The 14,556-nt window shown below is 41.6% G+C and overlaps 1 protein-coding gene across 1 annotated transcript in view; it reads left to right on the plus strand.

Moving 5' to 3' along the window:
- Positions 1-14,556, plus strand: part of TMEM248 (transmembrane protein 248) — a 26,436-nt gene continuing 11,880 nt past the window's right edge. Inside the window, exon 1 of the mRNA XM_043914896.1 lies at positions 1-253. The gene's annotated coding sequence lies outside the window, so the exon portion shown is untranslated. The remainder of the gene's footprint in view (positions 254-14,556) is intronic.

The following is a 14,556-nucleotide window of genomic DNA, read 5'->3' on the forward strand; positions in this document are numbered from 1 at the left end:
TTTTTCTACCCGGAAACCACGGAAGCCGGACCTGGTGACGAGACCGTGTCGCGGCGGCGGGAGCCCGACTGGCCTCTGGTCCTCGCTTCGGCCCCGCGGAGCCGGACGCTGTCCCCGGCGCGGCGGGGAGAATGGTGCCGAGCGGCTCTGGGCCGGCCGCGCGCCGCCGCTAGTGAGCTCCGAGCGGCCGCGGGCGTCCGGCGAGCAGCTGGCCCGGTCGGGCCCGGGGCGCGCTGCTGCCCACCGGGGCGGGGTGAGCCAGGGCGGGCGGGGGTCGGGGTTCGGCCGGGGCTGACGCGGGCCGGGAGGGGATGAGCTGGCCGGCTTTCGCCCTCGCGTCTCGGGGTGCAGCCCCCGCTCCAGCTGCCAATGGGGGTTGGTCCTTGTCCGGCCTAGGCTGGTGGCCTCGGCCGCCCGCCACCGGTGTTTGTCCACTCGCGTCCCCGGAGCCAGCGTTCCCTGGAGGCCCTCGAGATGGCAGGACTTCCCACGTCTGGAGCCGAGGCCTGGATAATTTGGATTTGGCACGGGGAACGTGTTGGTAGTTTGCCTTTGTTGACTTTGGGTCGCGTTTGCGTTATTCTGCTTGCGAAGGATACACATTTCAAGATGGGAGGGAGAGACTTGCGTACGTGCAGACACTTGAAGTGAACTAGTGGTATTTTTTTGTGTCAAGCTTGGTAACTAACCAGGGCGGGGGTGGATTATCATCTTCACTCATTTTTTTTTTTTTTAATCCTCACTCATATTTTAATAAACTAAATTGAGTGGCTTCAAGGTAATCTAGAGGCCGGTAATTCTAGTTCCCTTGATAGGCACCCTCTGGAATAAGACGAGGCCTGTTGTGCTGTTTTCAATCGTGTAAACACCGTAATCGGTGGACAGCTGGTGAGGGGGCCTTTGTTGAAGAATCCGGTGTCTGTAGTTTAGTTCTCAGCCGATGACAGCCTTGGCTGAGTGTTGAATGATGAGCTGCTTTGCGGTCTGCCTGAAAGCAGGAAAGCTTGTGGTTGCTGAATTGCTACTTTCCCGCCTCAAAGGTGAGCCCTCTCCGGGAGGTAGCGGGAGGCACGACCCCAGGGTTGGTGATGACTGTTGGTTTGTCCCTGTAGCACTCTTTTTGGTGAGCTTGGAGTCTGAGCTTTTTGTATCCCATCTGTAGATGAGTGCTCGGTTAAGGCTTGAATGATAAAAGCACCCTCCTGCTCCCTCACTGCATCTAAGAAGTCTCAAAGGAAATAGACCTGTTGTGCAACTGAGATACACTTTATGACTCCAAGCGTGTTTACTCTGGGAGTAAGGAGGCCGCGTGTTGACTTCCTAGTAAAGGTTCGGGAAGAATTTCTGTGGCCTAATTGAGATGGACTGGAATCAGGGCTGCCGCCGGCGTCTGGGTAGTAGGATCACAAATGCTGATGGAGCGCACCTGCGCTGTCGGCGCGGGAGCTGCAGCTGCTGCCGGGAAGCGAGACAGACCTAAGTGCAAATATAGTTTCTGCAGGCAAGGGACTTAATTAGAGAAAGGGATGGGCGATAAAACGTGGCAGGACTTAATTGCCATATAGAGATACCAGCGATTAGAGATTTCCTTCTGATTAGGATCAGAAAACCTTCGTAACGGAAGGACTTTTTTTTAAACTTTTTAATTTTGTGTTGGGGTACAGCCGACTAACAAACTATGTTGTGATAGTTTGAGATGAACAGTGAAGGGACTCAGGCATACATGTACATGTATCCATTTTCCCTCTAGCCCTGTCCCATCCAGGCTGCCGCATAACCTTGAAGGAAGTGACTTTTGAGGTGGACCTGGAAGGATGGGGAGGGTTTGGGTCATTCCAGATTTGCTGGGAGATGAAAAAGCTTGGACCTTTGGTGGAAGGGCACCCGGTCTAGGTAGCTAGGCAGTAGGTGTCTGGCAGTATTGGGAGAGGCAGCTGGTTAAGGGTTAAATGCTTTTCTGCTTCAGAAAAACACAGGCTACTGAGTCTGACTTCTGGTAGTTTTCTGGGTTACAGAGAATTGTTTGCATTTGATGTCTGTGTCTTGTTCCGTTAAACAGCCAATGACATGAAGCAGGTGCTTAACTCATTTTAAGGACAATGAAAAAAGATGCTGATTGTAGTTCCTGTCTGGTATTAACAATCAGGGAATTAAATTTGCTGTCCTCGAGTGGTTTATGTGCCTGTGTTTAGTTTGCAAGAACACAGATCTAGTAACATCTCTGCCACTCTGGCTGCAGCCCAGTGATGAATGACAGACTTTTAGTCATCACCTGAGTGTTTTTAATGACACTTAGTTCACTTCACAGAGATGCTGTTTGTTTCTGTTACCCAGTTGTTGAAGAACTGTTGAGGCTGTTCAGACAGGACACCATGTAATTGCCCTGGAATGTTATGATTAGTCTTAGGACTTCACTGGCTTCAACCTTAGCTTTTCTTTAAACATACTAGGGACCAGCTAAACTTTTTACCCCTCCTTTTTGACTCTTCTTCCCTCTCTCCCCACTGCTCTGTCTCCTCCTTGTTACAGTCAAGTGTCTGAAAAAGAGTGGTCCTGGCAGGAATGGCAGATCTATGGGATGTTTTTGTCACTATTAACCTGTTACAGAGTGATACTGACTTGTGAGAGGACTTTAGAATTTTTTAAGAAAAGTTAAAAATTTTTTTTCACTGAGACATTCCAATTAAAATGAAAAAAAAAAAAAAGGTAATGGAGGAAAGATTATAAGAGTTTTTAGCAAATTAAATTTCCATTTAGGATTTGTTTGGTAAATGTACAAATCCTTAAATTATCATTTCCATACCAGAGGTATGCCACTGTTTCTGTGTATAACTATAAACCTGGGGACTGTAGAACAATGTCTGATGGTAATAGTTTGCAGAGTACTGTCATTTGCCATTTTGTGCTATTTGTTTTAAAATGCTATTTTCAGAATATATCCCAATCTTTACACTGTGTTCAGATGTTATGATTCCATGTTGTGTTCATTTAATATTGTCATCACTCATGATTTTTTTCCTTAAGTATCTGTTAATTAAACCCCAAATCATTACATCTCAATCCAAAGATACTTTCAGTTTGGTTTTTAAGTAGGTCAGCAGTTAAAAAAACTAAGAACAAAGAGGTGAGTTATTTTCAATTTTGGGACTAAGATGAATTTATTTGTTAAAAAGAGGGATCTTGTTGGAAATTCCCATGATTTTATGTCATGATTTTGAAAACGGAGCAATGCATTAGTTAGTTACAAGTAAGTAGAAATACAGCCAAAGTCTGAATTTTGGAAAATAAGTCATGAAATTATATCAGCCCACATTGTTTTCGGAGAAGGCAATGGCACCCCACTCCAGTACTCTTGCCTGGAAAATCTCATGGATGGAGGAGCCTGGTGGGCTGCAGTGCATGGGGTCGCTGAGAGTCAGAAACGATTAAGCGACTTCACTTTCACTTTTCACTTTCATGCATTGGAGAAGGAAATGGCAACCCACTCCGGTGTTCTTGCCTGGAGAATCCCAGGGACGGGGGAGCCTTGGTGGGCTGCTGTCTGTGGGGTCGCACAGAGTCGGACATGACTGAAGTGACTTAGCAGCAGCAGCACATTGTTATCCTTTTGTCTTTATTTGAGTACTGTTATTGCCTAAAATGCACATTTAGCAACTGAAACTTTATGCTGTCTGTTATTTCCCTTTTGATCATTTAAACTTGTTGGGTGAAACAAGTTTTTGAGAGTCTTTTCTGCGTTGTAAGTTGTATTAGATTAAGAAACAAGAAACTATGGGCAGGAGATTCCACTCATCTTTGCTTTATACCCTGGTGAAAGTGCTCAAGTGGGAGTTGCCTTGCTAAAGAGATGGGAAATAAGGTAACCGTTTTAAACTTCGGAAAAAATCTATCTTAATTGTGCTCATATTGAAGTCAGCTAAAATACACTATCCAAGGTATGTGAATTTTTTTTTTCCTATCAGGCATTTGACTTGAAAACTACTTATCAACCCTAGTATTGTGATTGATGGCACAGGTTTTGAGGTCAGGTGAATTAAGTCAGAATCTTAATTGAGTACTTCTTGTGACTGTTTTGTAATATAATCTTGTATAAATTACCCCCTTTTGATTTCAGTTTCCTCTTGGGTAAAATGAGGATAGGCATATTTACTTAGCAGTGTTGTGCGGATTAGAAAATATGTATGTAAAACACTTGGCACGGAGCCTGGCCCTCAGCCCATTTTAAATGGTGGCTATTAAGCATGATCCTTAACCCCTAATGAGAGAGGTTTCTACTTATATCGCTGTTGATGTCTTAATTGCAAAATTGTATGACTGCTATTCAGTGTGTGTCTCATTTGATGGGGTGGACTCTGTATTCAAGCCCCTAACATCTCCTGGGAGCCAGTGGAGCACTTGGTTAATGTCCAGGCCCTGAAGTCTGACTGGACTTGAATCCAGGTTCCTTTAGGACTTGGGGCAGCTTAGCCAACTTCCTTATGCCTGAATTTCCTCATCTGTAAAGTACAGATGTCATGAGGATAAAATATGTGCAAAACTCTTAGAACATCGTGCTTCACTCATGGAAGTGGGTGGTAATGTTAGATGTTACTGTTGAGCACCTTCCCAGGGCCAGGCCCTGCCCGAGGGAGGAGGTGTGCAGAAACGGCGTCACAGAAATGAGAGCCCAGAGGAGCAGGATGCCTTTGGAGTCCAGCTGGGCTGAAGGAGGCAGTGGGGCTGGAGAAAAGCCACTGTTGAGAGACACTGCAGCGTGGGAGCAGCGGGGCTGGTAACCCGTAACTGTTGGGGTGTAGGAGAGAGTCCAGAATGGCTGGCAGGGGTCCCTGGGTAGAGAGGGTCCTCTTCGTGGAATGTTACAGTAGATGGATGTTTCCATCTGGAGTGAGGAAGTAGGTGAAATTGACAGAAAGCTGTGAATGAGTGTGTCCATCTTGAGCAGAGGCCCAGCTGAAGCCCAGGGGGGACCCCAAGTTTTGAAGAAGAGTGAGAAGGAAGAGCAGCCAGGAGAGGAGGTCCTGGCAGCTGGAAGGTGGGGTGGCCCTTGGTGTCCATTGCACCAGGAGGTAATGAGGACTGAGACCCAGACTTCGGCTTTAGCGTCGAGACCTTTGTGGAGACCTTGACGTTTCTCTTAGACTTTGTTGCTCTGCATTTGCCTCTCTGAGGGTCTTTTCCATTTGCATTCACTTTTTTGTCGGGGAAGGAGGTGATTTCTCAGTGCTGGAGAGCTGGGTGTTGAGATCGCCCAGGGTTTCTGTGACACAAGCCCATGTCCTCATCTCTGCTGAGTCTTGGATAATCTGGCATCGCATCCATTAATGTTCTTTATTAGCCTTAGGGTTTATAGCAACCAGCCTTAAAGCCCTTTGACTATGTCAAACATCACAGGATACTTGAGAAAGGCTACTTTAATTTTTACACTCAGAATGAGCCTCTCCCACATCAAGGTGACTGCTTGGCCTTTTCTCTTAGCATAAGACCAGCATATTTCCCTCAGTGGGTGTTAGAAAAAGCTTGCTCCCTCACCCTCCCCGCACAGTCCCCCTGTGGGTTCTTCCACCACTTCCCTGACTCCTAGTCTCCTCAGAACTTTGAAAAGGGTGTGACTTTTATATAAGAACGTTTTAAGGAATTTCTCATTTAGCCTAAGGTCGAAAATTCAGTTTAATAAAATGGTGGTTTTGTTGTTCATGTGAAGTGAACTTTTTGATCTGCGTCACAAGTAGTGGTTTAGTGTAACTTAAAATAAGTCAGGAACTGTTTAGGAAATATCATCTGGGAGTGTGGAATTCCCATCCTGTGCAAAGATTCTACTTTTAAACTGGAACAGGTTGCCACGTGGTATCCTTTGAAGTATGTGGGCTGTGGAGAGGCGGAGAGAGATGCAGAGAGGACTCGTGTATCTGGCATGATGAATGTTAATTTACTTCCTTTTCAATAAAATATTATAATTGCTAAATTATCTACTTCTGCCCTCACTGTCCCCTTGGGAGGCCTTCCTCTTTTACTGGCTGTTTCTCTGCCTGTGGATGTGTTGGCTTCCTCCCTCTCACTGGAACCAGTGCTGACCCCCTGTTATCATCTCTCTACCGTCTGATTCCCCCCAGCGAGAGCGAGGTTTCAGGGATCTCCAGTGGTCTCTCCAGGTGGGGGATTGTGTTCATGCAAGCTCAAGTTCACCTGAGTACTTTCTGAAACACCGAGAAGCGCAAAGAGCCTTTCTCTTGTTACTGCTGCTGCTGGGTCACGTCTCGGCAATATTTGGCTGATACTTCTTCCTTGACACTCTTCTCCTATGCCTTGTGGGACCCTTCACCATCCTGGGCACCCCACCCCAACCCCAGGCTCTCCCAACCTCTGCCCTAAGGGAGGAGCCCACACTTGTCTGGGGAAGCTCTCTGCGCCACCTGCCCTAGGAGCACGCAGTACCGGGTTGTCTGGAGGAGTCTAGGCAATGTTCTGATTTTAGTTTTGGTTTCTCATAAATCCAAACACAGATTGCCACAAGATGAGCTTTGCCTTTCTTTAGCACCAGGACATACTAAACAACTGTCCTGTTTTTTTGTTTTGTGGTTTTTTTTTCCTCTAGGTGGGTTTAACAAATTTTCTTTCCTGTTTATTGCCTTTATTAATGAAGAGAATGAATAGAATTAAGTTTTAATGAAACTTTATTTAGACCAGGAGACCAGCAGGGTCGATTGACAGTCAATTATAAATTTTAGTTAGAAATTATTATAAAAGAAATGCATTCTCGTGATGGAAATGTTAAAGACATATAATCTCACCATCTAAAAGTAACCACCCTTGTTTACATTTGAGGGTGTGTTATGTGTTTTTTTCCCACATGGGTGCTTGTGTAGCTCTCATATTTTAAAAACCTAAAATAACCTCATTTTGTGTGTTTTAGATCTGTGTTAACGGCTACATAGTTTTCCTTCTGGGGCTATGTTATACTTTAACCATTTCCCTCCTATTGTTAGATAGCTGGTTTTCCAGTTCTTAAAATTTTATATACTCCTAAGATGACTGTCATAGTAGTTAAGTCTTTGTTTTCAGCAGTGAGGGTTTTCTCAGGTTCACTTTTTATAGGCAGAATCACAGAAGTAAGAGTGTGCTGAGTTTTAGTGCTATTGGCATGTATGGCCAGGCTGGTCTTCAGAAAGTTTGTAACAGCCTTCTCTCTCCCCCTTTTTAGGATCTCCTAACTTGTGGGTTGCTGGAGTTAACCTTAGGATAATCTTAGCATTGCCTTTTGCTTACTTAAAAAACTACAACCTGATGTTTAGTGTTGTCCTTAAACTAGTCTCTGGGTACTGAATCGATGGACTTTAGTCACGTGCGCTCACACCTGTGAAGTTGGCCCTTGACTGTTCTGTGTACCTTACCTCCTTAGACTTTGCAGAGAGGCAGGGCCACAGCCCAGGTCAGCTCTTGTCTCCATCCTGGTGAACGTCTCCAATTGGGGTTGGGATGCGTGAGTGTAGGGGAGAGAGTTCAGCTCGTGTGCTTTCTCTCCACCCGCTTCCTCCTCCCCATAGAGCTTAACTTATTTTTTAATTAAAAGTGAGACATTTACTTGTTGAGAGGATGACGGAAATTTTCTTGTAATTCTTTGCAGGGGAAATAAATTTGTTTAGCCCTTGTTAATTCATCTTTGAAAACACTTGTGAATGGTGGAAAGGAATTTTAAGTTTATGAAGTATTTGGACTTTTAATAATTTCACTAAAAAACCACAAAAATGCTTTTACTTTTTAAGTGAATCCAATAGGCCTCCTCTGGAACTTGCTCTAATAAAATTGGTGTATGTTGACATTGCTTGCTAATTTGTGGTTATTTATGTTGAGATATATATGTATTTATATGTATATGTGTGTTTATATATGTATGTGTTTATTTATATTCTAGAGTGATATGGTTTTAATGATAGCTTTATCTAGAAGGGAATTCAAATTTTTTTGTTTTTCTAAATATTTCATTATTGTAGTTCGAGGTGGTGAATAGTTCCTAATTATTTTATATGCAATTCAGATTTCATTGTGTTGTTAATAAATGGAGCTCTAATTTATTGTTGACATTTTGTTTCTGAAACCTACTAATATTTTATTTTTTAATTGAAGTATAATTGATCTACAATATTAGATTCAGGTGTACAACATAGTGATTTAATACTTTTATAGATTATACTCTGTTTAGAAGTCTTATAAAATATTGGCTGTATCCCCTATACTGTCCATTACATCTTTGTAGCTTATTTATATATGGTGATTTGTAACTCTTAACCCTCTACTGCTATTTTGCTCCTCTCCCCTTCTCTCTTCCCACTGGTAACCACTAGTTTGGTGTATCTGTGAGTCTGTTTCAGTTTTGTTATATTTATTTGTTTCATTTTTTAGATTCTACCTATAAGTGATAACATACAGTATTTGTCTTTCTCTGACTTATCTCACTAAACATAAAACCCTCCAGGTCCATCTGTGTTGTTGCAAGTGTCAAGACTCATTCTTTTTTATGGCTGAGTAATAACCCATTATATGTATATGGGATATCTTCTTTTATTCATTCATCTGTTGATGGACACTTAGGACATAGGTTGCTTCCATGTCCTGGCTATTGTAAATGGTACTGATATGAACATTGGGGTGCGTGTGTCTTTTTGAATTATTATTTTCATTTTCTTCAGATATATACCCAGGAGTGGAATTGGTGGATCATATTGGTAGTTCTATTTTTAGTTTTCTGAGGAACTTCTGTACTGTTTTCCATAATGACTGCATCAATTTACATTCCCACCAATGGTTTACTAGAGTTCCCTTTTCTCTATGTCCTCGCCAACATTTGTTGTTTGAATCCTATTTAATGAATAGAGAGGACTATTGCTCCGCATCCTTGCCAGTGTTTGGTATTGTCAGTGTTCTGAGTTTTGGCCTTACTAATAAATGTGTCCTGGTATCTTGTTTTAATTTGCATTTCCTGATGACATATGATGTGAGAGCATCTTTTCATATGCTTATTTGCCATCTGAAAAATCTTTGTCAAAATGTCTATTAAACACTGTGGCTAATTTTTAAGTTGTGTTGTTTCTTTTCTTATTGTTGAATTTTAATAGTAGTTTGTGTGTTTTGGAGAACAGCCCTTTATCAGATGTCTTCTGCAAATACTTTATCCCAGCCTGTGCCTGTGTTCTTATTCTCTTGATAGTGTCTTTTGTAGAGCAGAAATCCTTCATTTTAATGAAGTCTAGCTTACCACTTCCTTTTTTCATGAATAGTGCTTTTGATATCCTTATCTTAAAAGTCATCACCAAACTCAGGGTTTTCCCCAGTGTACCTTCTAGGAGTTTTGTAGTTTTGCATTTACTGTCAGGTCTGTGGTCCATTTTGAGCTCGCTTTTGTTAAGAGTGTAAAATCTGTGCCTAGATTCATCTTTTTTGGCGTGTGTGTGTCCAGTTGTTCCAGCAGTATTTGCCGAAAGACTTGTCTTTGCGTCATTGTATTGACTTTGGTCCTTTCTCAAAGATCAGCTGACTGTATTTATGTTGGTGTCTTTCTGAGTTCTCTGTTGTTTCATTGATCCAGTTATTCTTTTGCCAGTACCACACTGTCTTGATTACGTAGCTTTATAGTAAGTCTTGAAGTCAAGTAGAGTCAACCTTCCCACTTTGTTCTTCTCCTTCAATATTAACTGTTTTGGTTTTTTACCTCTCCATATAAACTGTAGAGGAAGTTTGTTGATACCCACAAAATAGTTTGCTGGGATTTTGATTGGGATTGTGTTGAATCTGTAGGTCAAGTCGGGAGGAACTGACATCTTGACCTACTGAATCGTTGTATTGATGAACATAAAATATCTCTCCATTTATTTAGTTCTTTGATTTTGTTCATGGGAGTTTTGAAGTTTTCCTCATATAGATCTTGTACATATTTGTTAGATTTACACTTAAGTATGTGGCAAGGGGAGTGCTAATGTAAATGATACTGTGGTTTTTAATTTCAAACTCAACTTGTTCCTTGTTGGAATATAGAAGAACAACTGGCTTTTGTATATTAGTCTTGTATTCTGCAATCTTACTGAAATTACTTTCTAATTTATTTTTCAGTGTAAGTCTGGATTCATTTGATTCATTTAATAAACTTCATTTTAAAATTACCTACTTTAAAAAAAATAAAATTACCTACTTTGTGTTTAGATATTGATAAAGTAGAGACAATAAGATATCGTATCTATCTGTGAGAGGCTTACAGCTTGGTTGGGAAGGTAGACATGTACACAGGCAGCTGCAGTAAGGTATTTCATTCTGTGTGAGAAATTTTTGGTGTATAGTGGGGACATAAAGGTGAAAGTCACTTCTCCCTAAGGGACTGCTAGAGGTGGGAAATGTTTCATAGGATGAGGTAACCCCTCAGCCGGGACTTGAAAGAGGGGAGTTGAAGTAGTGAGAAATGGCATATGACGGTCAGGAGGACCTGTGGACTCAAAGACCTGCAACTATAGGATTGTCTAATATGTTCCAGGAATCGTAGGCAGTTAGCAAACCATTAAGAAGGAGACAAGACAGAGTTTATGGTGGACTGCTATTATAAGGAACTTGGACTTTACCCCTAGGTCATTTGGAACTCTGAGATAATTAGTGACAAGATTAGATTTGCATTTGAAAAAAGTCACTGACAGGAAGATGAATTATTTGACCCATAGCAGGAAGATCCAGTTGAGGCTGCAGCAATAGCTGCAAGTGAAGATGATGAGGGCCTGAACTAAGGGGAGTATCAGAGGAGTATGGAAAAGAAGAGTCAGAAGTAAGAGATGTTGAAGAAATCGAATCTTTAGCTCTTAATAGTTGCTTGGGTATGGGGCAGCAGTAGTCCAGGATGTTTTCCAAAGGTCTGGGTTGAGATGGAATCCAGGAGGAGGAGTCAGGTTGGGCAGGAATGCAGGTTAGTTCAGTTTTGGACATGTAGAATATGTAGGTACAGGGGCAGTCAGTGGGCACTTGGATGCAGTGGTCTTAGGGCTGTGGGACACGTGGAGGACTGATGCAGTGGTCAGTCTCCATCATCTTAAGAAGATGGGACACAGCAGGTAGATGTGAGACATTATTTTGGGAAGAAAATCCACAAGATTTGCTGACGGATTAGATTGATGGTAGTGGTGAGGGAAAGTAATGCAGGTAAAGGAGGAGTATGTTGAGAAAAGTTTACATTTTGAAATGCTTCCACTAAAAAAGAATAAAAAAATCTGAGATAAGATTCCAGCTGCAGAGGTTAGAAAAATCAAGCTGAGCTAACCCAAAGAAGGCCAGTGCAGAAAAATAATTTTTTTTAAATGTAGAAATTACTAAAAAAAGAAAAGAAATTATCTAGGTATAATCTATAAACCCAAATAATGCTTTTCTTTGAAAACACAAATACAATATAGCTCTGGTAAGACTGATTAAAAGGAGAGAGAAGAAGACAAACACATCACAACATTTGTAATGAAAAAGAACAGGACTACAAGTAAAAATTGAACAAATCACAAGATAATACTGTGCCAGAAATGTTAAAAACCAATATAACATGGGCAGTTTCCTAAAATAATATGTCTTATCAAAATTACTAGAAATAGAAGACATAGATTTTTTTAAAAAATTATTTATTTTTGGCTGTGCTGGGTCTCTGTTGCTACGAGCAGGCTTTCTCTAATTGCAGTGAGCAGAGGCTACTCTAGTTTTGGTGCGAGGGCTTCTTGCTGCGGTGGCTTCTTGTTTCAGAACAGGGGCTCTAGGGTGTGAGGGCTTCAGTAGTTGCAGCACATGGGCTCAAATAGTTATGGCACATGGGTTTTGTTGTCCCAAGGCATGTGGAATCTTCCCAGACCAGGGATCGAACCTGTGTCCCCTTCATTGGCAGGCAGATTCCAACCACTGGACCACCAGGGAAGTCAAACTTATTTTTAAAGCATGAATAAGTAGTTAAGATAGCCCATCAAAATACAAAACTAAAAGAAACTTGAGTCCAGATGTTTTCTTGGTCAAGGTATATCAAACTTTGGGGCTTCCCTTGTGGCTCAGCTGGTAAAGAATCCGCCTGCAAGACGGGAGACCTGGGTTCGATCCCTGGGTTGGGAAGATCCCCTGGGGAAGGGAAAGGCTCCTCACTCCAGTATTCTGGCCTATAGAATAGAGCTATATAATCCATGGGGTTGCAAAGAGTCAGACACGACTGAGTGATTTTCACTCTATCAAGCTTCCCAGAAAAAGAAGCAGATATCTTATATATGTTGTTCTAGAAAATAGGAGTGAACACAGTCAGTTAATCCTACGATATTAGAATGCCCCGTACTAGTCAGGGAGTATATATAGCTGAGGAGAGAATGATTTTGGCTTATAATTTTTTTCATCTCACTTGTGAATAAATGTGGAAATTCAGAGTAAAATTTAGCAACCATAAGTCAGCAATATAGTTTTAAAAGATCATGATTATATGAAATTTATTCAAGGAATGCAAATGAATCGTGAAAAAAAATCAATAGAGCATAGTTCATGTTAACAGATTAAAGGAGAAAAATTGATTGTTCAGAGGTTGCAGATGAAGCATTCATTAAAATGTAACAGTTATAGTGAAATTCTCTTTGCAAACTTGAAATAGAGGGTACTTCCTTAACCTGATGAGGAATTTCTTTCAGAAATCTTTAGCATATACCGTATTAGTGAAGTGTCAGAAGCATTTCCTTTAAAGTCAGGAGTGAGGCAAGGATTCCTATTACTGCTGCTTCTGTTCATTTCACTGAAGGTTCTAGTCAAAGTAAGAAAAAGAAAAGAAGATGAGACAAGGATTGGAAAGAAACACTGTTATTCCTTGTGGAGTTACTGTCAAGAGAAGCTACAAACAGTCTAATTTGAATTTGAAAGATTTTAGCAAAGTGTCTGGAATTGAGATCAATACACAGAAGTCTATTGCTGTTGTATAAACTAGTAACAAGGGAAAACGTCATTTTTAGAAGGATACTGTCAGTGGTAGCTGCATAAATTTTCTTTGAATCAATCCAACAAGATGATTAAGAGAAAATTTTAAAAAACTGTTGAAAAAGAAAGTGGACCCAAATAGACATTTACTGCTAGAGGATATGAGGTTTCTTTAGAACATGATGAAAATGTTTGAAAATTGACTATGGTGATGGTTTTCCAATCTGTGAACTGAATTGTATATTTTAAATGAGTAGATTACATGGTGTGCAAATTTTATCTTAATAAAGCCATTAAAAAAATGAAGAACCTGTCATAGGGCCAAAAATACCATAAGCCATATTTAAGGAAAACCCACAGACTTGGAGTAGTTATATATAATGTTTAGAAGAAATTGGAAAAAAAGGTCCAGTGTCTAAAATATCCAAAAACAAAAAACTTTTGAATGTTAATAAGACACAGACAAACATCCTACTGGTGAATGGCCAGAGATCCAGGCAGTCACCTAGGAAGAATCTATATGGCTGATAAAGAAGTAGAAAGATACTCTTCAGAGAGATGTAACTTAAAATAATGGTGAGATACAGTTTCACATAGAATATCAAATGTTGGCATGAATGTTGGGAAATGGAGCGAGTGCTTTCCTTGCAGGTGGGGGGTTGGGGAGAGGAATATAAACTGGGACAACTTCCTGGGAGAGTCTGACAGTCAGGTTGCAGATGGGCTGCTGGTGACCTCTTTGTGTTAGAACCACTTGTGCCTGCTGTGGTGTCCTTTGTGAGCAACACAGTGGGAAGAACCCGAGATGACTGTGATACAGTTGCATGGTATACAGCAGGTAAAGCCAGTGGGCTGGTCAACAGGTTATGTCTCAAAACAGAAGGATGAGTCAGAGTCTCGTGCAGACAGACAGGCTCACAGCCTGGCTTGTGGCAGGGGGCTGCTCTCTGTTCTTAGGGGTTGTTGATGCATCTTTTTCTCTCTCAACTTTAAAAGCTGGCACATATTTAAAAAATAGTTTTTAGTATTGTAGCCTGATCATACATAGAAGAACTTACTATGTGCCTCTGTGGTTCTCGGGGCCAGGAGCCGGGCCGTAGCAGTGAACAAGACGGGCAGCATCTCTGCTCTCATGGAGTCAGAAAGAGGGATGATACGACTGTAAACAAGTGAAAATTTAACTCAACAGCGTGAAGGAATTGAGGCAGGGTTCTGGGAGATTGGGGGTGGGGGGTGATCATGGAGGGGCTCTCTGAGAAGCTGACTACTGAGCAGAAACCTACTTTTGAAGAAGAGCAAGCATGTGGAAATTTAAGGGGGAAGGGACTCTAGGCAGAGGTAAAAGCCTTCAGGTAGATATGTTCAAAAATTCCAAGGGTAAAATACTTAGGAATAAGTTTAGCAAAAGGAGTGCAAATACGTGCTTTGAAAACTGCGAAATACTGAAATAAATGAAAGAGAACATAAATCATTGGAGAGAGACCCCAGGTTTGTGGACTGGAAGACAAATATTGTTAAAGCGGCAGTACTCCCCAGACTGATCTGCAGGTTCAGGGTCATCCCTGTCTAAGTCTCAGCTGACTTCCCTGTAGAAATTGACGCGCTGCTCCT

This window comes from Cervus elaphus, chromosome 10 (assembly GCF_910594005.1).
Source record: "Cervus elaphus chromosome 10, mCerEla1.1, whole genome shotgun sequence".
In the NCBI taxonomy this organism is placed as follows: domain Eukaryota; kingdom Metazoa; phylum Chordata; class Mammalia; order Artiodactyla; family Cervidae; genus Cervus; species Cervus elaphus.